The sequence below is a fragment of the Tamandua tetradactyla genome, chromosome X (assembly GCF_023851605.1).
Source record: "Tamandua tetradactyla isolate mTamTet1 chromosome X, mTamTet1.pri, whole genome shotgun sequence".
NCBI lineage: Eukaryota > Metazoa > Chordata > Mammalia > Pilosa > Myrmecophagidae > Tamandua > Tamandua tetradactyla.
Genome location: NC_135353.1, coordinates 30902963 through 30925769, shown reverse-complemented (window position 1 = coordinate 30925769; position 22807 = coordinate 30902963). Strand labels below are relative to the sequence as shown.

The following is a 22807-nucleotide window of genomic DNA, read 5'->3' as shown; positions in this document are numbered from 1 at the left end:
GGATGGAATATTATGCAGCAGTAAGAAGAAATGAGGTCCCAAAGAATGACAATGTGGATGAAAAGTGAGGGCGTAATGCTGAGTCAACTGTCAAAAACAAAAGGACAGATACTGTATGATTTCGCTATAATGACTCTGGTAAAGGTAATCTCAGAGGTTACACTGCAGAACTTAGCAGACTGAGAAGTATACAAATGCTAGAGATGGGGGGAAAGGATACCCAAAAAGGTTGAATCTAAATGCAGGGGACAGGCAGATGTGACAGTAACTAATCAGTGGATTTATAAGTAAAGTTGCCTTATTTAGTATGAATTTTAATTCACATGATTTATATGGGATTTACTTGTGGTTTAAGATCTTCCCTTTCATCACATTTTTCCTAGGTCTTATATCATGAGTCCACCTCATATGTTGTTGAACATGTTTCAGATGATCGGATTTTTTATTAAGTAATAATTTGACCAAAGAGTTTGGTTTCCTTAATTAGCAAGAGTGAGATAGTTCATCGTTCAAGAATATAGATGGTGCTCTGTGTATTTTTTAAGGAAAAACAGAATCTTATACTTAATGTTATCAGAACTAAATCTTAGTGTTAATATTTCAAGTCTTCATTATATATAAAAGAAAAAAAGTCACAACACCAGAAACATTACTCTAGAAAGGTAGAAACTATTAGTTGCTTTCTTTGACTACTTACAGATCCAACCCTACGTGCCTACTTATTCATTCTAAATACATTTATGCTTATGTGTGGTTCATAGCTTGGAGCTATGTACCCCAGAAAAACATGTTCTTAATTTTAATCCATTCCTATGGGTGTGAACTCATGTAAACAGAACTTCTTATGAGAGTACTTCAGTTAAGGTATGGCCCAGCTGAATTAGGATGGGTCTTGATCCTATCACTGAAGGCCTTATAGAGAAGGCCACAGAGGGAGAGAAAGCTAGGAGGAGCCAGAAATTCCCATTGTTTAAGCCGACCCAGTGCATGGTATTTGCTTCAACAGCCAGGAAACTGAAACACATGGCAATTGTATATGCTAGAAATCGTGTAAAGCAGACTTTGCTGGTTTTGCTTAACGAACTTATATGGTTTGACCTCAAAGTATAAGTTTGATTTTCTCCCTAAATCAAAGGCAGGAAATGTCTCTATTGATCAGTACACAGAGAATTGGAATCCAGTCTTTGTGAAGACTGAAGGGACTACTTGATGTAGCTCAATGACATGAGTTGAACCAATCCCCAAAGGATGGACCCCTTGTCTCTCCTCATTATCTATCTATCCTTGCACAGAAAACCTCAGTGAACCTCTGTGGCCTTACTTCTCTTTGCTCCTGTTGGAATGTGGTTGTCTGATCACTCATGAGAGGCAGAGTCTCTGTACAAAGTGCATGTCCATGTGAAAGGTTAATTGATGGGGATAAATTGCCCTCCAAAGAGGTGAACCAATTGACAATGCTTCCCTACTGGTAGAGACCTGTCCAATTCTACAAATCGTCATGCAAATTGGGTGATTCATTGACTACATTTTCTGCAGCTCTCTCAGGAACAAACTGAAGGATAAGTGGGCAAATAGGAGAACTTAAGGAAAAGCCATTGCCTTAGTTACAGGTGGATGTGAGAATCTTTCCCAACAGAATTTTGTGTCCCTTGACCTCTGTTCTTCTGGGAATGGCCTGCTCATTCCTTTACCTGCCATTTTACCTTTAACTTTGGATGGGCTCCTAATCTGAGATCTGTGTCAATGGCTGAATGGTGTTAAGCATTAGTAGTAGTTCCTAACAGTTTGCTATTTGTCATTTTTTGTGACATCATGCCTGAAGCACTGGAATTCAACTAGGTGCCATTGCCTTAGGCATCCATCCACTGCCCAGGCAGATGGTCTCTATTAATATAGTCAGAAAGTGATAAACACAGCATTCTTGAGCCTAAAGAATTCAAGGTTTAGGACTATCCCTGCTGTCACTCATACATCTAGCTTCAAATATAGGGCACTGTCTCTATAGACATGGTTGTAATGTTCTAAGAAGAGGGTCAAGTCAAACCATTCCTCAATAGGACAGAGCCCAGCTCATCTAGTCTAGCTTTTCTTTCTGGATGTACTTTACATAAAATAGGTTGGGGCGTTAAGAGGTCATTTTTTTCCTTCTTGCAGGATACCTAGAGCCCTTGTGGCATCCTTTCCAGAAGGTCTCCAGGCACTAATAAAAGTAAATGGCACCTATGACCACAGGCCATTCCTGACCTCAACCATGGTCAGCCTGAAGGACAGCTAGACACAGTTAAGAATGTTGCAAATGTCAGTGTTCTCATGGACAGCATGGTCCCCACAGTAGTTGATGGAAGCTTGCCTTTCAACGTGGTAGGCCTGCCTGGATCATCAGCGTCTAGGAAAGGTCATACCTCAATAGGATCTTGAGCCATTAGAAAGTGACAGCAAAGCACCAGACCAACATTCTTTCCCCCTTCTTAAGAACAGAGTGAATAGAGCATCATGAGGTAAGAGGCTCCCAAGAAATTTTAGCCATTCTTTGTGATTCTGAAATTGAGTCAGAGTCCCTAAAGGGCTGACCACAAAAAGGTGTGGTTATCTTCCAAGGTCTGAGGAATCTCCATCAGGAGCCAAGTGTGGAGTACAAAAAAAGAACACTAGCTAGTATGAGGTAAAAAATGGTGTTCTCAGGCCTTAAGAATGTCAGCGTCCTTACAGAAAAACCGAAAGGACATAACCCTTCTCCCTGCCCTCATTGTGAGAGGTGAAATGAAAGCAGGGTAATGTCAGGAGAAAGGACTTTTCCCAGGGCCTGATAATGAACACCTAAAGCTAGCTAATGGTCTCAGAGAATTCCTCAAGGCTTTCCTCTCCGTTCTTCGTTTTCATCCACTTGAGCCAATCTGTTCTCCTGGAAGATGTTCTGGCACATGCTGGCACGTCAGTGCATTCCCATTCATTCTACACAGGTTTTTCTTGCTCTAAGCAAAGGTGCTCTTGACTTTGTGGTGCCTCAGAGTGCACCACTGGCTAGAACCTACATGATAACTTGGAATGTCCTGTCTTCTGGGCTGTAAAATTACTGCCACAAGGGCTATAGTCTCCACACCTCAAGGACAGCTAGCCTACTAAAACTCCAAAGGGATAGCCAGGGGGTAAATGCTCCCAGAACCAGCAATTGTCTTTGTGTGGCTTACTCTAGTCAAGCCTTCACTGGGAGGAAACCAAAGCCAGTCCATAATTTCCTATCTGACCTCGTGGTTACTGGCTCACTCCTGGCCCTTCACTTTTCAGGTACTACAACAGGACTCTGCTTTTGTCTATACTTCCTGGAAGACTTCAGATGGATAAGTAGGGTGTCCAGGCTTGGGTCCAAGGCCTGCTCAGCCTCCCCACTGGCGCAATCTTCCTCAATTGCTAGGTCTTGCAGAAAGGAAAGTCATGGCTGGGGACTTTATCAAACTCTTTCCTCACGATGGCAGTAGTGCTCCAGAAATGGAAACAAGCCCAACCTCCAGGCGCAGTTCTCCCGCCCATCCAGTTTTAAAAAACTCCACGAGACAAAGACACCAGAAACATGGCTGCCCAGCACCTTGCCCAGTTTTAGGAAATCTGTTTTCACTGTTGTTCCTTTGCCTTTGGTTTTCACTTGAGATCCAAATCAGCCACCCTGATCGGCTTCTTCTCTTTTCAAGAATTCAACTTTAATTGGACTTAGTCTTCTTTGTTCCACTCTTCATCACTCCAGCACTTTCCAAAAGTTGTCTTGTCTTCTGGTGTCGGGGGCAAGTTTCACGGACCCAGGGCTAAGAGGGCAAAGAAAATGGTTGCACATAAAGGGCCTGGAGAAGATCAAAGCCCTAGGCACCAAGCAAAGTGGTTCTTGATTTGACTCACTTCTCAAGTTTCCTGGGCGTCCTCTTCCATTTTCTGGCTTAGGCACTAGGGTATTGTGTGTTGAGTGGGAGGCAGCCATTTGGCAGGAGCCTTAGGAAGTTCCAGACAGCTCTTAAGAATGCTTGCCATACAATGCCATATATACTTGAGTATGTATAAATTCCAATTATGGCTCAATGGCAGAATTCCCGCTGGCCATGCCAGACACCCAGGTTCCATTCCTGGAGCCTGCCCATGCCAAAAAAAAAAAAAAAAAATCCAATTATGTGGGACATGGAATTGTGTCTTACGGTTTTATCATTTAACATTGTAACACAAACATTTTCCAATGTCATTAAATGACCATCAACACCTTCCTATGACTTTGTTGTGCATGTGTGTCACAGTTTTTCTTTTAAGGATCAGTCTTGTAACATTTTCTCCCTGGTAATTCAGACATGAATGCTGAAAAGAATTAAAAAATAACCATTCAATACTAAAAATGCTGGCATAAAACTTCATTGCAAACATACAATCTTTTGCATATTTCCTTCTACTGTTAAAATATGTACACCATAGTTCTATTTCTATGATCATACATAACAATAAATTTACATTTAATTTGAAGTTATTTGTACCTTGTTTCAGATCCAAAGATCTCATTTCTGAATTCTAAGCAGTTTGGCATTACCATAAAAAATTTGCAATATCTGGATTTTAGAAAATAAAACATTTGCACAGAACTTCCTGATTGGTCCGTTTATTAAAAAAAAACCTTAAGTTCACATTTAAAATTTTCTTGATTCACACAAATCCTTAGTAATAACAGGGCATAAAATTCCTACAATGCCACCACTCGGGAATATTTGAGACCTGCCTCACTAATCTTTATGCTGATATATATATATATATATACACACACACACACTCTAAAACAAATAATGAAGAGGTAGTATATATTTACAATTCAGAACTTTTTTATCCTTCTCAATTTTTTGTCCAGAACTTTTACCTTAAAATCTAATCTTTAAGAACTATAAACAAAGAAAACAAAATTCATTAAATGATGATTGAAATTTGCATCTCTGAAATTCAGTCACTCAGATGTGTATTCTTACAAAATTTTGAGATAGATATATTCATACTCTTTATATAAAACTACAGCCTTTCATTAATGTGTCTGTTCATACAAATACAGATATACATATATATATATATATATTTGGGTCGACCAAGAATGGCAAGTTCAAACACACAGTCACTATGACACTGATCATGATTGTAAATATACAGATTTTTAATACTTCATGCACATATAGACAGACATGCACACACACATATATACATATAGTTCTCTTAAAAACTATGTGGGTGAATACTGTGCAGTTTTGCACAAAGTCTTCAACATCACCTTTTACGGTTTGCATACTTCCATATCAACATATATTTTGAGTGCTTGAAATATATTTTACTCTAGAAGACCTTTGGGAAATTATAAACTATACAATAAATGGCACCTCAATTAGTGAGCAGAACCACTTTTAAAATATCTTTACCATCCATTCTCATCTCTTCCCTATGCACATATAATACATACCTTCAGAAAAAAATATTCAAATTTTTGTACCTTGAGTGTGAAAACAAGTTTACCTCATTTTTTATAGTTTAAAGTTTTACAAAATTTTGTCACTTCTTATTGAGGTAAAATTCATGTAACATAAAATTAAATATTTTAAGTGTACAAGTCCGTGGTATTTAGTACATTCATCACTTGAAAAGCAAAGACCATACCAAATAAGCACTCACTCCCCAGTTTTTATTCCATTAGCAACCACAAACCTGCTTTATGACTCTCTGGCTTTGCCCCTTTTGGATATTTCATATAAAGAAATCACTCACTGTGTGACCTTTTGTCTCTGGCTTCTTTCACTTAGCATTACGGTTTTGAGGTGCATCCATGTTGCAGCATATACCAGTATTTCTTTCCTTTTTTGGCTGAATGATAGCCCATTGCATGGTTATGTCACATTTTGTTTATCCATTCACTTGTTGACGGACAATGGGTTGTTTCTACCTTTTAGCTACTATGGAAAGGGCTACTATGAACATATGTTGATAAAGTTTTGTTTGCATCATCTCATTTCTTTTTCTATATATTTTTAGTTTTTCCCTTAGTGATTACAATGAACATCTCAAATTTATGAAATGGCAACCAACTTAGTTTCAATAAAATACAAACCATCTGTGCCTTTACAGCTCAACCACCTTCTTATTTTACTGTTTCAAATGACACCTACATACATTGTGTGCCCATTTAACATTGATTTACAAATACTTATATGCATTGAACTTTTAAATTACATAGAAAAAATAGAAATTACAAACCAAAAATGTGATACTACTGGCTTTTATGTTTACCTGTGTCGGTACTTTACCATTGTTATTTATTTTTTTGTATGGCTTTGAGTTACTTTCTAGTGCCCATTCATTTCAGTCTGGAGGAAAACCTTGAGCATTTCTTATAGAGCAGGTGTACCCGTGATGAACTCCATCAGTTTCTGTTTACTCTGGAAATATCTTAATTTTGTCTTCATTTTTGAAGGACAGTTTCCAGCTATGGGAATCTTGGTGGGTAGTTTTTTGTTTTCTTTCAGCACTTTTAAAATATGCCATTTCACTCCCTTCTGGCCTCCATGGTTTCTAGGGAGATGTTGGCTTACTCACATTTCCTTGCACATGACAAGTACCTTCTTTCTTGCTGCTTTCCAGATTCTCTGTTTTTCCATAGTGTTACTATCATATCTATCAGTGTGGATCTCTTTGAGTTTATCCTGCTTGGGGTTCATTAAGATGCTCAGATTGTAGATTACTGTTTTTTACCCCTCACATTTGGGAAGTTTTCAGCCCTTATTTCTGCAAATATTCTTTCTGACCTTTCCTCTCTGACCTCTCATTCCACCACTAACTCTTAGGATCTCTTCATTTTTATTTATTATTGTCTCTTTCTGCTCCTCAGACTGGAAAATCTATTGACCTATTTTCAAGTTCACTGATTCTTTCTTCTGCCTAAGCAAATCTCCTGTTAAAACAGTCTAGTAAATTTTTTCATATCAGTTATTGTACTTTTTAGCCTTTGAATTTCTATTTGGTTGCTATTATAGTATCTCTTCATTGATATTCTTTGTTTGGTGACATATCAGTCTCCTGGTTTTCTTTAGTTCTTAACCCATTGTTTTCTTTAGCTCCTTTAGTGTATTTAAGACAGTCAAATTAAAGTTTTTGTCTAGTAAATCCAATGCCTGGATTTCCCCATGGACCATTTTTATTAATTTCTTTTTTCTTCTGATGAATGGATCATACTTTGCTCTTTGCATGCTTCATAATTTTTGTTGAAAGCTGAACATTTTCAATATTATAATGTGGAAATTCTGGAAATCCAATTCTCCTTTTCCACAGTTAGTTGCTGGTACTCATTTTTTGGTGGTTGTTGTCTGCTTTTCTAGTGACTTTTCTAAATTAGTTTTGTAGAGTCTGTATTCTTTGTCATGTGTGGCCGCTGAAGTCTGTGTTCTGTTAGCTTAGTTGTCACCTAGCGATCTGACAGAATTTCCTTAAACACCTGGAGACAAAGCAAGAAAAAAAGAATTCTCTCCCAGTTTTTGGGAGATAGTGTCAATGTTCAGGCACTCCTTCAGTACTTAGCCAAGCTAATTACAATTCTTCCTTCGCCTTCACTTTCCACTTGTGCCGAGCCTGAAGGTCAGTGAATAGTGAAAGCTCAGGGCTTTCTCAGGCCCTTGCTAGCATGTGTCCAGCCTCGGGCATGTACATGGCATTCTCGCATCCCTGGATTGTATCCACCTTAGGCAGGTATATGGCTTTCTTGAGTATATACTAGAGATTTTCAAAGCCCTTATTCTCACATATATTTTGTTTCCCAACCTTTTCCTTACCAGGTCCTTTGGTCTCTTTATGCATGTCACAGCTATTGTCCCTTGCCCCAGTCTGCTGTGGCCAATACTTTGTGCCTTTAAGTGCTTTCAACCAACACTGCCAAGGAAATCACCAAAGCCCTGGGAATTTTCTGAGTTAGGCAAAACATAGGAAAGCCCTTTCAATGGTCCTTCAGGGCACCACAGGTTGAAATGGACAACCACAGTTATTTAAGAACAAAGTCAAAATTGCTCTCTGACACTAACAGCCTATAATCAGGAGTGTAGGGGCTGCTGTCCTTATGCCAGTATGAGGTGGCATGTGGCTAATGTAAAATACCACAGGGCTCTCTTACCACAAAGAAGCTGATTCTTTCTTCATCAAGCCTTCCCATAACTGTCAAAATTTTTTAATTAGATTACAGATTTCTGTAAAAATTGATTTTGACAGTTTTTGCCAGCTTATTAATAGCTTCTGTGAGGGCACTGAGCCCTGCCTGCTCTGCCATTTTTGGTGACCTCTTTGCTACTTGATTCACATTTCTGAAACAATCATGCTTCCTTACAATGCACCTGCTATAACAGCTATGTATGAAGAAGTGAAGTGAGGTCACATGTAATGCCATCTCCAGCAGACCAGGACTTTAAAAATGTGAGTTCATGTTCAATCTTCTTCACTGCTTTTTATAGCCATTTGCTTGGCCACATCTTCTCCCTTAAGAAGCAGCTCTAAACTCTGGTTTAGCTGGATGGTTCTACTTTTCTTCAGTACCTCCTAACTTCTGGCAATGGGGCCCCAGAATTTTTCTTGATTGAGACCAACAGCAAACATGCAGGATGCTGCTAAATTTCACCCGGAATTGGCCTGTCCTCTGCACTGGTTCTGCCATAAAAAGGGGGTAGGGGCCCAGGACCCACAACATAGGCACACCAAGTGAAGGCCAGCTAACATGCTCAAAGGGGCAGAAACAGGAGTCCACAGGGCTCCCATCAGTCTTTGAGTGGTTTCCCCTAGTCCCACCCCTAACTGGGAGGAAATCATGGGCTCACCCCACCGCTTCCTGTGCCTGAGCTGCCTGGCAGCTGCCGGGCAGTCCTGGCCCCTCACTCACCAAATTCCCCCATTATCCAGCTCTCCTGTAAAGTTTGGGCGAGAATGCAGGAGCTGGTTTCAAGCCCATTCCACCTCCTCACAGGCGCTACACACCTCAACTGCTAGGCCTGAAGGGAAGGAAGCCGGAACAACCTGACATGTTTTCTCAAACTATTTCCGCACGATGGCAGTAGTGCTCCAATTAAGCCAAATGGCCTTGTCCTTGTGCGCTCTCCTCCCGCCCATCCAGTCTGAAAAAAACACCACCATGGGACAAAGGTGCCAGGAAGTAAGGCTCCCTTGCAACTTTCAGAAAACTTTACGCTGCTGTACTTTTGCTTTTGGTTTTCATCTGAAATTAAAAATTACCTGAAGCCTGGAGAAGGGCAACTCTAACTTTCAATTTACAAATCCAAGTGGTCTGGACCTGGCTTCCCTCCCAGGCAAACCAAGGAGCCTTCCTTCATTTTCTGGACTTAACTACTGAATTGTTGGCAGCCATTTAAGAAGAGGCCCCAGGTAGTTCTCCCTTTATGACTTAAGATGCCCTACTTTGATTGATATATATTCTTAATATATATAAATTCCAATCAGAGGTTACTCGCATTTTCTTATGGTTTCAGCTTTTAACCTAGGAACCCACACTATTAATTTTTGCTTACTATTTTAAAATATTTTTATTTAATATACATTTTTTTATTTCCTATTTTTAATTATCTTCTCATTTGAAAAGTAATAGTGTTGCCTACACGTTCTTCAGAGAATAAGGAAATGTAACATTGATATCAATGGGAAATATCACCTAAGAGACTAGAAATATTTAAACTTGTAAAACAGATTGAGGTCTAATTCAATTTCTGTTTATGGTGGGCTATAATATTTGGACCACTTCTTCCCCCCACCTCCCTGCACTGAAAACAGAATACCGAGGATGAAATATAAAGTTCCCCTTAAAACTATCAAACATTCCACAAAAGAGAAATGGATTGTAGAATTAAATTTATGGTAGAAAGAATTGCGGGAAGCTACAGACTAGCCAGTCTCTTTGCCTTCAGGGCATTGCTTAGCTGGGCAATATTGGACTTTGGATTCAGGGATGCACAGGAGACAAAGAACGGAAGCAAAACCCCGAAGGAATGTATAACTATGAAAAAACAAGGCAGTATTTAAATATCTTGCCCTATAGAAAACACCTATTCCCGATGGTTATAGGTTAGTTCTACAACTTTTCAAGCAAAAGATTATTTAAATACTATATAAAATCTTTTAGAAGGGATATTAAGATGGGTTACTCTCTAACATATTCTGTGACATTTTTATAAACTTAATACTCAAACCAAACATAGCTCATGCCTGCAGAGAAACTGAAAGTAAAATTTCATTTATCAATATGGGTGTAAAAATGCAAATGACATTTTATCAAACAGAATCCATCTTTACAGAAATGATAGTAAACTATAACCAATTTTGAACTATCCCAAAAAAGCAGCCTTGAAAAAGGAATGTCATTTGCCACATTTCCAAATAAAGAGTGGTCAATCTCTATAGATGCAGAAAAATAAAAATGTTTGGTAAACTCAACATCATTCATGGTGGAAGCTTTTAGGAAGCAATGACTATAAAGGAACTAGACCCAGAAATGACACACCATCACTTCTGCGAGCTATTAAACAAATTAAGTCACAGGCTTGCCCAAATTTAAGAAATAGACTCCACCTCTTACTGTAAGGAAGGGCAAAAGGCACATTTAAGACATAAATAAGAACTATAACATAAGGAGGAGAAATTTAGGGCATTTTTGCATTCAATCTTGTACAAGTACCCACTAAAACATGAAAAGACCTTATTTCAAAACTATGAATAATAAAATGGTGCTCAATAATTGCACTTCTATTGAATACTGTACTGAAGGTTCTAGTTGCATAATGAAAAAAGAAAAAGAAAATTAAAACATTAGGATTAGAAAAGAAAAAATAATACCATCATTATTCGAATGTAATATGATGTCTTACATAGAAAATAACAAAGGAATCCAGGGATAAAAAACTATATATAAAGAGAATTGATTAAACTCTGGGTATAAGATCAATATACAAAATAAAACTGTATTTCTATTCAGTGATAAAAACACTTAATTTTTAAAAAAGATACCATTTACTATAACCCCAGTAACTATCAATTAATTAGTAATAAAAGATCTGCAAGTCTAAAAGTTAGAAAAACACATAAATTTACTGGAAAAAAATAGTTAAGTTTCAAAGAAAGACACTATGATTGAGTAAAGGAAGATCAAGTATAGATCAAGAATGGAAATAAATTCTACCCCAATTTATTCATCAATTCAATGCTACTCCATTTTTTCATTTCAAATTATCCCACCCTTTTTATGTTTTAGTGCTTTAGGCCTTAAAGTGCATTTATCTGATACTGATAGTGCAATTGCTGCTTTCCTTCTGTGTGTAAGTTGTCTGACATTTGCCCAAACCTTAATTTTCTCAAACAACAGGCAAAAATAAATCAGACTTGGCTGACCTTCAAATTATTTCTTAAGTCAAGCTCTTTCCACAAATATGCTACTTTGCACTCCAAGATTTGAAACTTTCCAAGCTGATTTTCAGAAAGCAACCCAAGGAGAAATCCCCATAAAGGCCCTACTTATATCCATCTATTTCTATGCCCAAGGACCCTCTGGCTTAGGCAAAGCAGATAAATTGGAATTAGAAGTAAAGAGGTATGGAGCCATGTTCAGGTTCCAATCTTCCTGGCATTGTTGTGTACCTGGCATATGGGTACGTGAGTATTGATATTATTTCTGTATTTTTCAGCACAATATTATGGTTTTCATTGTGACTATTTACCAAATAGTTCCAGATCTCCTTTTTGATACTGTTAGGATCTGTGATATTTGGCCACCAGATGGAACGTACCCGTTATAAATCCACAGGGAAGGAGCAAACGAAATAAATACCCCTGCCTTCCTCTGAAATCCTGCAGAAGCCCCTTTGGCAGAACATAAGACACACAGTGCAAAAGAGACAGATTAGGTGATCCATATAAGTCAGCCATTTGAGGGAAAGATAAGTGAAGAAAAACGAAGAGTTGATAAAGAGAGGCAAGTAAAGACAGCCAGCAGAGAAAAAAATTCCAACATAAAGTATGAACCAAGTTGCATTTAAAGAAAAACCACATATGGATTATAGAAATATTATGGGTCACTTTTCACTTATTTGAATTCTATATTAACCAAATATTCTACATTTAGCCAGAGTTTATTTCTCATACGGAGAAAAACAGCCACTTTCAAATTTTTAATTCATATTTTGTGACAACTATAGTATAGTTTCAAAATACTCATGAAACCTAAAAGGGAAAAGTAAAAAATGAAAAATATGTGCGAGAAAATACCCAATTTTTATAAACACGAATGTTTATATGTAAATAAAGCTGCATCAATATACATAGGTAAAATTTAAAACAAGGCTAAGGAGAGCATAAAGATGCCATCAGTGTTTGTCTCAAGGCTGTTGAATTATAAATAGGGTGAACAAACGTCAATCCTCATGGTTTGCCCTGGGAAGTCAAGGTTTATAGCAGTAGTCTGACTTGGACTATCACCTACTTAGGATGCACTGGTTATGTTCCCTACTCTACTGCCAACTCATAAAAAGAGCACTATTTCTATAATCACATAAAGCATTAATGCTTTTGCCAAAATGAAAATATGAACATATGAGGCCAAAAATAAAGTATAAGAATATAAGGAAAAAGTCACATGAGAATGTTGAATTTTAACATATTAGTTCAAAACCTATGTAACAGAGCTTGACTCGAATGTCTTTAAATGAGAATAAATATGAGGATTTCTTGTGAGCACTATATTTGAGCAACTGAAACATTTATGCACTATCCCATATGGAGTGACATTTAAAGACAGAGGTGCCATTTGATTCTTTTCTAAAAAATATAAGCTAGAAAATGGAGGACTCTCTAGGAGCCTGGGACATGAGCAGGCCAAAGGCCAAAAAATCTCATGTCTATAGAGGGAGAATCCAGCCATTAACACTTTTTCAAGCATGGATTCCTGAGACTTGGTGCAAAACACTGGAAAACTTGGAAAATTCTAGAGATCAAAGTTGACTGAAGAAAAAGCCTGGGTCTTTTGGAAGTGGAATTCTTGAAAAGAAAATATCCCAGAGTAATGTTGAGTGGTTTAGGCCTCAGTGTGATTTTAGACGGAAACCAGGAGCAAAACTGCAGCTGGGCCAACAGGATTCCTCAAACGGGACGGGCAGCCCAGCTTCCTGGAACCTTATTCTCTTGCTGGTATTTTTTTTCAGACTGGATGGGCGGGAGGAGAGGGCCTGGGGGCAGGGTTAGTTGGCTTTTGCGGAGCACCACTGCCATCAAGAGGAAACAGTTTAACAAAATCCAAAGCTGTGAGTAGGAAGTCCCATGAACTGTAGCATTTAAGAAAGTTCCGGCCTGTGAGGAGGCTGTGGGCCCTGACCCCACGTTGGGCCTCCTTCACTTCAAATCTGAGGCCTTCCAGGGGCTCTGGATAAAAGCAGGATCCTGGCGAAAAAGGTCAGTGAGGGGCAAGGACTGAGGCAAGGCTTGGCTTTCCTCTTTCTGAGGTTGGGGCTAGAGGAAACCACTTAGCCTATGCAGGGTTTCTAGGCATTTGTCTTCTGACCCTGCTCCTTTGGAGAGTGAGTCAGTCTGCTGGCCAAGGTGTCCCTGCACGCTGGGACTGGTCCCCCTGTGGGACCGGTGTCAGAACCCGGAGTGGGGGGAATCTCAATTCCCGGTGACATCTAACAGCAGCCAGTGTGCTTTCTATGAGTGTCAGTGACACCCAAAGTTCTGGTGTCCTATCACTTGGAGCTGGGAGGGCCTGAGGAGGAATAAGTGTCACCTTGTCAAGATAAACCCCAGTAGGAATGCAGATATGCACAACAGGATGGGAATCAAGAATGAAGAAGAAAGTCTGGGGGAATTTTCTGAGCCCAAGAGCTAGCGGTTTTGCAGCGGTTTTCTAGAGTCTAGTACTGAAACCTACCCACTTCAAGGGAATTGCTCTCTTCTCAGCTTTCTTAGGGGACAGAATGGGGTTCTTTAGCAGATGGCTTTCTCCAAAGGAAGATATGACCCTCGAAGCTAGTGACGGTAAATTCCCCACACTAGCAAGTATTATTCTCTTTGCCTGATTCTTAGGCCTGAGAAGATATTCTCCTTTGGGGAACTGAGGACATCAGGACCCTCAAAACACCTGTCATTTTTTGGTGTCACTCTTCTGTACCCCAGGTGGTCTCAGTATATGACTCCTTAGAGGAAAGGCTGAGTAGCCCATGGAAATAAGCATTGGTTATTTTCATTTCTTTTCCTGCTCTTTCTTCTAACACTATTGAATCTATTGTATTCGCCTGTTTGCCTGTGTGTGCATATGTGTGTGTGTGTGAGAGAGAGAAAGAGAGAGAGAGAGAAAAGGAGGGTGTAGGGGGATGGAGAGTGCTCCCATGGGGTTGTTGGTACAACTTTAGACTTCTACTTTATATAAGGCTCTCCTTGGACTTGAGTTTTTTCCTTCTGTCATACTGTTCCCAGGCCTTATAGCATGAGGCAATTGCACAGGTCATTAAATATCCTTCAGAAGAATGATTTAGTGTTACTTAAAAATTTGCCCTAAGTCTTCTGTTTTCTTCACTAAGAAATGTGAGATCTTTAATCATTCCTACATGTGAATAGATAGAATTTTTTGCCTATCTTTTTTTTTTTTAAGAGAAAGAGGCTCTTACACTGAATGCTGTTCTAAAACCTGATGGGGGTATACAGTGGTTTCTTAATTTCAAATGTAAACTTGCTTGCCAACATTTCAGACTTTCAGACATACATATAATTAAAACCTGATAGCATGACCTCAGAAAAATCATTGCAGAAAGGTAGACACTCTGAGTACGTTGGCTATACTACTACTCTCGTACATATTCATTCTTTAGAATGTATGTATGCTTGTGTATTCCACATGAGGTAATCATATATGAAATAAGATAGACCTTAATTTTCTCCTTCTGATTTCTTGAATTCGAAACTAGGGTGGTTTGACCCCAAAATCCAATGATTTCTTTTAATTCCTAAATCAAATGTATGAGACATTTTTCCTGATCCGGACTCAGAGAATGGAATTCAATCTTTGCAAGAATTTAAAAGGACGACCTGGTGTAGCTGAACCATATGAGATCCAACCAATCCACCCAGAGCTATGGCTCCCTCTGCACTAAAACCCTCCCTGCATGACCTTGCACACTGAAGGCATCCCATCCCAGGCAACAGCCAGACTCCCACTGTTTACTGCTGATCTTCTACTCCCCACCCTGTACTCTGGAGAGTTAATGTTTTCCCAGAAATTGCAGATAAGCTCCAGTCTAGTTAAACAATCACACTTCTCTTCTCTCCTGTAGCCAAACCACACGTTCTCCAAAGACGTCTGAACTCCTTCCAAATTTGTCCTTCCTTGGGTATTCTCTCACAGCCTTAAGGTCCCTACCATACAGACTTTCCTTATATCTTGTAGTTACTTTTATTATAATTAATAATTCTCATATTAAAGTTCTATGTATATTCTGATTAGACGTAAATTGCTATAGACACCTCTGGGACAGGTAGGCCCAAGAGTGGCTATTATGAAAGTAAACTTCCCTTGAGAGAGCTTAGTCTCTATGGTAGTTGCTGGACGGTTACTTTTAGATGAGGAAGGCCCACCCTGGGTTAGCATATTTCAGGATGTCACTGGAAGGGAAGAGTAGCTCAACAAAATCTTTTTCCTCTTCACCAAATGAGAATATCACTGGTGCAAAAGAGGAGAGCAAGGAGCAGTGCACCTCATCATGCACAGAATCCCAATAAATTTTTGGCAGCCTTCATCATGCCAGGAGGTAACTGTCCTGGGGTCTCTAGAGTGTTCAGTTCCTTAAAGGAGGATATCATATCTGGCCTACAAAGAATATTCATCAGGAACTGGCTATGAAACAGGTACAGAGAACTCTGGTTTGTATAGGGTGAACAGTCATGGTCCCCCAGCCTCAAGAGCTGAGAAGGCCAACTGCTAAAGAATACTTTTTTGTCCCCTAGGAGAGCTGAAGTAAGAGCAGGTTTCTCTAAGTGGGTAGGCATTCACACTGGGCCCTAAAAATAACTGCAAAGCCAGCACAGCTGGTCAACTGAGGACTCAGAGAAGTTCTTCAGTCCTTTGTCTACATTCTAGGTCCTCACCTGCTTGTGCACATCTGATCCCCAGCCAAAGCCCAAAGGATGGCCCCCAGTCCTCCTCAAGCACCAGACAATAGGGTCCAGACCTTGGCGTATCCCTGAAACCCCTCAGAAAACACACTGGCTGTTCAATAACATTTATAATTCAGATACCCTGCTCCTTCTAGGCAAACTCTGAGCTCTAACAAGGCTGCCACAAGGGACCCAGGCCCCAGAGTGTGGAAATACCATTCCCAGCCTGTCTTCTACAGGACCAAGGGAAAAATACTGGAAACAAATGCCCAGAAGCCTTGTACTCACTTAAGAATTTCTTCCTCTACACTCTCTGGCCTGAAGAACCAGAAGCCCCACCCCCACTACTTCCTGTCCCAGGACTTCCTGGCAGCTGCCTGTGGAGTGCTGAACACTCACCAGCCAGCTTCTACAACTAGATGAAGCCTTTTCCCAGAGTTTCTGAAAGGTATTAATCTCTCCGCGGGTCCAACCTTCCTCAATTTATGAGTTTTGTGGGAAGAAGCACAGCACGGCTTTGGGGTTTTCTTAAACGTCTTCCTCACGATGGCGGTAGTGCTCCAGAAATGGCAACTAGTTTTTGGCCCTCGCAACCTCTTCTCCCTCCCATTCGGTCTGAAAAAAACACTACTAAAACCCAAAGGCACCAGGAAACCCAGCTGCCTCAAGTCTTGCTGAATCTGTGGAAACTCCTGAACTTTTGCTTTTGGTTTCCATCTGAAATCAAACTGAGGCCTAAAACACTCACCCTCATCCGGGGTCTTTTCTTTTCACGCATGACAGTTTCACCAGACCTTTACTGTTCCGCTTTTCTTCACTCAATGTCAGTTCTCTAGCACTTTCCCAAAGTTTTCAAGTTGTCTTCTTCTGAGGGCAAGTCTCAGAGATCTGGGCCTAAATGGGAGAAAAAAAATGCTGTGAGCTCCAAGTCTGGTTGCAGCCCTGTTCTAGTCTGCAGGTTTCATGGCCCTTGACCTGGCTTTCTGGCCTCCCAGGGAGTCTTCATATATTTTCTGGAAGACAGTAGGTGTTTTGTGTAAGGCTGTGATTTGCGAAGTTCTTTTCTTAAGAAAATATAGCTCTTATTGGTTTACTTTGCAGCCTTCATGGAGTCCTACCTGAGGTACCAAATGTACCTTTAATATTTATTTATTTACTTTATTTTTGCACGGGCAGGCACCGGGAATCGAACCTGCGTCTCCGACATGGCAGGCGAGAATTCTGCCTGCTGAGCCACCGTCGCACCCCCCTGTATTATATTTATTTTTCAATTCAAATAATTGTGTAAATATATTATTTTCCCATGTTTTTTTTCCCACTTCCATTGTAAGAGGGGCTAATTTCTACTTCTCTATTTCAGAATAAATATAAGCTGATTCTCTTTTTCAGCGAATCTTGTGAAATACAGTTTGACCTTATTAAGATTTCAATTGCAGACTTGTGTGAAGTTTTTTCCAACTTCTGCTCTGTAGGTGGATTTTCTTTTATGTAAACTAGGTTTCTCTTTAAGATATATTTTTTACTATTTTTTTCATGTATTGTATAATTAGTGTCTTGCCAAAAGATTTGTACAGACGGTTTGTTTTTTAGACATGAGTCAAATAATTCTTTTTAAAATTAATTTTTCATGTTTATTATGAAATATCCATATATTTCATGTGTGTATGATGCCGAAAACGGATGTTACCTGGTATGAATTGAATTGCGTTCCCCCAAGATATACAAGAGGTTTGGAACAGAAGCTTCCCTACAGACTTCAAAGGGAGCTGGGCCCTTCTGACATCTTGATTTTGGACTTCCAGCCTCCAGAACTGAGCAAATTTCTGTTGTTTTAAGCCACCCAGTTTGTGGTACATTGTTATGGTAACCCCAGGAAACTAAGACATTACTTAACAATCCTATTTTGTTCGTGGATAATAGCTGTAACAAATTTGATATATATTCTTCTATACTTTTTCTTTCACGACACTGAGATATTTTAAAAATGTGGTCACAGACATTTTGTAGTCTACACTGCATTTTGCTTCATCATTTCTTTGTGGATAAGATTTTTATGATGAAAAATATTATGCATACTTTTAGGAAACTCTCCTCATACAAAAAATGTATTGAGTATTAAATATGGAAATAATTTTTACCTGAAATCAGTTTTCAGATATAACTTCTCTTTGCACTTTGGTGTGTTTACGTTTTCACACATTTAAAAATATATACAATGGCAGAATTCTCCCCTGCCATGCCTGAAACCCAGGTTCGGTTCCTGGACACTGCCGATGCCCCCCCCCCAAAAGTAAACAAAAAACACACACACACATATGCAGTCATTCATTATGTCTGTCATATGACCAGTTTATCCCTAGGCCCAAAAACACTTCCTATAAGGTGCAGCCTGGGGGTCCAAATCCACACCCAAACTCAAACACACATCATATATGTCTGCTTTCATTATATATCCTACTGAATTCACAGGTTTTCATTTTCTTCTTTTATCTTCCTTTACAAAAGCAAGTCATATATGCTTTAGAAATTGTAAAGTATAGAAGAGTATAAACAAGAAAATAAAAATCTCCCACATTCTCTTTTCTCAGAGGAAACCACTTTTAATATTTTGATATATTTTCTTCTGGTTGCTTTTTCCCCCCATGTGTAAGCACTTTATTTGTTGTCTATTGCTGTATAACAAATTACTACAAACTTAGCAGCTAAAAGCAACCCACATTTATTATCACATGGTGTCTGTGGATGAGGAGTCTGGGCATGGCTTAGCTGTGGGCTGGGACTACAGTCTCATCTGAAGCTTGAGGTCCTCTCCTAAATTCACGTGGTTCCTTAAATGGTTGATAGGATTCATGAGCAAAGCCCTCTTCACTGAATTTTTCCATGTTGGAAGACTTTACCAAGTGACTTGCATTAATAGAGATACAGGTTATATATTTTTCTTTTCCATGAGAGAGTTTGGATAGCTTGTGTCTTTCAAGAAATATATCCATTTCAGCTAAACTGACAAATGTATAGGCAAAAAGTGGTACATAATGTTCTTGCATTGTCTTGTTAATGCCCATAGAATAGGTAGTTAGGGTCCCTCTTGTACTCCTGGTATTTGTAATTTGTGTCTGTCCTCCACCTGGCTACATGTTTAATCATATTGTTGATCTTTTTAAATAACTAGCATTTTGTTTCAATTCTTCCCACTGTTTTACTCTTTTCAAATGCACTGGCTTCCTCTCATCATTTTTTTTTTCTTCTGATTGCTTTGAGCTTAATCTGTTATTCTTTTTCTGGACTCTTTAGTTTTCTATCATAAGTATTTAATGATACAACTCTCTAAGCACGGCTTAACTGCATCTCCCCAATTTTGATATGTTTTGTCTTCATTTTTCTTCAGTTCCAAAATGTTTCTAATTTCCCTTGTCCCAAGGGTTTGGCCCAAGGGTTATTTTAAAGAGTGTTGTTAAATGTCCAATTATTTGGGGACTTTTCCAGATATTTCTCTTACTGATTTCTAGTATAATTCTATTATGATCAGAGAATGTACTTTATATGATTTCAATTATTTTATATTTGTACAGTTTTGTTTTATGGCCCAGAATATGGTCTTTATTGGTGACTGTATATATTTTGTTGTTGGGTGGCATGTACTGCAAACATCAATTAGGTCAAGTTGGTTGACAGTATTTCTTTTATATCCTTATTGATCTTCTGTCTACTAGTTGTTCTATTACTGAGAGAGGAGTATATTTGGAGTTGAAATTTCCAACTGTATTTGTGGATTTATCTGCTTCTCCTTTCAGTTCTATCAAGTTTTGTTTCATGAATTTTGAGGCTTTCTTTTTGCACGAATAAAAACTTAGTATTGTTATGTTTTCTTGGTGAATTGATCACTTTATCATTTTGTAATGTTGCTGTTTATCCCTGGTAATAATCTTTGGTCTGAAGCCTACTTTGTGAGATCAACTGAGGAACTATGGCTTTCTTTTCATTAGTGTTTGCTTGGAGTATACTTTCCATGATTTTATTTGAACATATCTATGTCTTTATATTTCAAGTGGATTTCCTGTAGCCAGGATATAGTTGGCTCATACTTTGTTTATCTAATCTGAAAATCTGTCTCAATTGGAGCGTTTAGGTCATTTAGATGACATGGCATTGATACGGCAGAATTTAAATTTATCATTTTCCTAGGTGTTTTCTATTTGTTCCTTTTTTCATCTTTCCTGGACTTCTATTGAACCAACTACATTTTTTAAATGTTTCCAATTTTATCACCATTATTGGCTCATTAATTAAACTTTTTAATAATTATGTGGTTGAACCTGCGTTTAAAACAATACATGTAAATAATCCCAGTATGCTTTCAAATAATATACTGAATCTTATGTAGTATAAGAACATTACAATACTATATTCTCAATTCTTACCGCCCACCTTTTGTGCTATTGTCATCATAGATTTTAATTATACATATGCTACTATTTTTCCAATAGACAATGATATTTTAGAGTAATTTAAAAATAAGAAAAATTGTTGCTCCTATTTATCTTCATTTTAACCATTTCCATAGATCTTCATTTCTTTTTGTCAATCCAGATTTCTGTCTGGTATCGCATTATCTCTGCCTGAAGAGTTTCCTTGATATTATTGTAGTGAAGATCTGGTGATAACAAATTCCCTTAGTTTTGGTCTGAAAATCTTTATTTCTCCTTCATTTCTGAAAGATATTTTTGATGGTGTAAAATTCTGGGTTTATAGTTTTGCTTTCTCCAGTAATGTAAAGACAACACTCCATTTCCTCATAGCTTGAATCATTGTTGACAAGAAGTCTGCTAGAAAACATCGTACTTCGTTCCTCTCCCTGGAGTGCCTTTTGTCTTTATCAGCCTTCTAGATTTTCTCTTTATCTTTGGTTTTCAGGAGCTTTACTGTGATGCCTCTTGGTGCATGTGTGTGATTATTTAGGGTTCTCTGAACTTCTTAGATCTGTGGTTTGAAATCTTTCTTCTTTATTTAATTCTCAGCCATTAACTTTTCAAATATTTATCCAGCCCCATACTTTCTTCTCCTATGTGTTTCCAATTGAATATGTTAGATATTTGACGTTATCCTTCAGATTTTTGGTGGTCTGTATCATTTTTCCCCCAACTCTTTTTTTTCTCTTTGTACATTAGTTTGCATAATTGCTATTGACCCTTCCCCAACATTTTTGCAGTGTACTAATGAGTCCATGGAAAACAAACCTCATTTCTAGCATTTCCATTTGGCATTTCCTTATAGTTTCCATCTCCCTTCTGAAAGGCTTTATGCTCTCTGTATACCTGTGCCACAATGTGGGTCTCTCTATCCACGCTCTTGCAACTCCCCTAGTGGTATATTGCTGTTTTTTGTTACCTGATGCTTGCAGATAGTGGTTTTGTTGTTGTTGTTGTTTTTCCTGTTGTCCTGTTCTCTCCTCCACCTTAAGTAGGCCTTGTGTCCTTGGCTCTCAGGGATGGATTCCAAGTGATTCTGCTCTCCCCCAGCAGTAGGAGACCACCACTACTCTAGAGGGTTTCTAAACCCTCCCAAAAGGATAAAGAGTTTTTATTTTCCCTTCCCCAAGGTTTAATGGGTACCTGTACCCCAGCTGTGACAGGGTTTGCTGTCTTTTCCCCAGTGGTTTGAAGCTTTTGTCCTTGTGGAGATGGATGCAGATAGAGTCTTGTGCTTTGCCCATGGCAGTGGTTGGTCCCAGCCTCCAGCCTCCCAGCACCTTGTGAGGCTTTATCTGGTGTCCTGCCCTGCCCCCAACCCTTCTCATGTGCACCCAGTGAAGGTCCATTTTATGAGGCTATCATCATTCATGTAGAGCCAGTCCTTTCATATCATCTCTCCTTAGAGCCAGTTGTCTTTGCATAGACAGCTGTTTACTCTGCTTCCTCAGCTCCCTAATGGGTTCAAGAAATATTATGATTTTTTTAGATTATCCAACGTTTTCTTGTTGTTAGAATGAAATATCACTGTTTCTGGCGTTCCACATTCTAGTAAGAAGCCAAAAGTCCCCTGATTGCTTCTTTTTTTAAATGTTTTAATTAATTTTAAATTTTAAAAAATGACAACAAAGAAACACAAGCATTCTTAATATATAATCATTCCATTCTACATATATAATCAGTAATTCACAATATCATCACATAGTTGCATATTCATCATCATGATTATTTCTTAGAACATTTGCATCAATTCAGAAAAAGAAATAAAAGACAACATAAAAAGAAATAAAATGAAAACATAAAAAATATTATACATACCATACCCCTTACCCCTCCCTTTCATTGATCACTAGCATTTCAAACTAAATTTATTTTAACATTTGTTCCCCTTATTATTTAATTTATTCCATATGTTCTACTCATCTGTTGACAAGGTAGATAAAACGAGCATCAGACACAAGGTTTTCACAATCACACAGTCACATTGTGAAAGCTATATCATTATACAATCATCACCAAGAAACATGGCTACTGGAACACAGCTCTACATTTTCAGGCAGTTCCATCCAGCTGCACCACTACATCTTGAATAACAAGGTGATATCTACTTAATGCATAAGAATAACCTCCAGGATAGCCTCTTGACTCTGTTTGGAATCTCTCAGCCATTA

At 38.6% G+C, this 22807-nt stretch overlaps 2 long non-coding RNA genes across 3 annotated transcripts in view; one reads left to right on the top strand and one right to left on the bottom strand.

Annotated features, from left to right (window-relative positions):
* LOC143671269 (uncharacterized) overlaps nt 1–22807 on the bottom strand; it is a 152743-nt gene that overhangs the window by 88111 nt on the left and 41825 nt on the right. Inside the window, exon 2 of the long non-coding RNA XR_013169524.1 lies at nt 16919–17064. This is a non-coding gene — a long non-coding RNA (uncharacterized LOC143671269). The remainder of the gene's footprint in view (nt 1–16918; nt 17065–22807) is intronic.
* The window catches only part of LOC143671270 (uncharacterized), a 59264-nt gene continuing 49829 nt past the window's right edge, over nt 13373–22807 (top strand). For both annotated transcript variants that reach the window (XR_013169526.1, XR_013169525.1), the window contains exon 1: nt 13373–13476. This is a non-coding gene — a long non-coding RNA (uncharacterized LOC143671270). The remainder of the gene's footprint in view (nt 13477–22807) is intronic.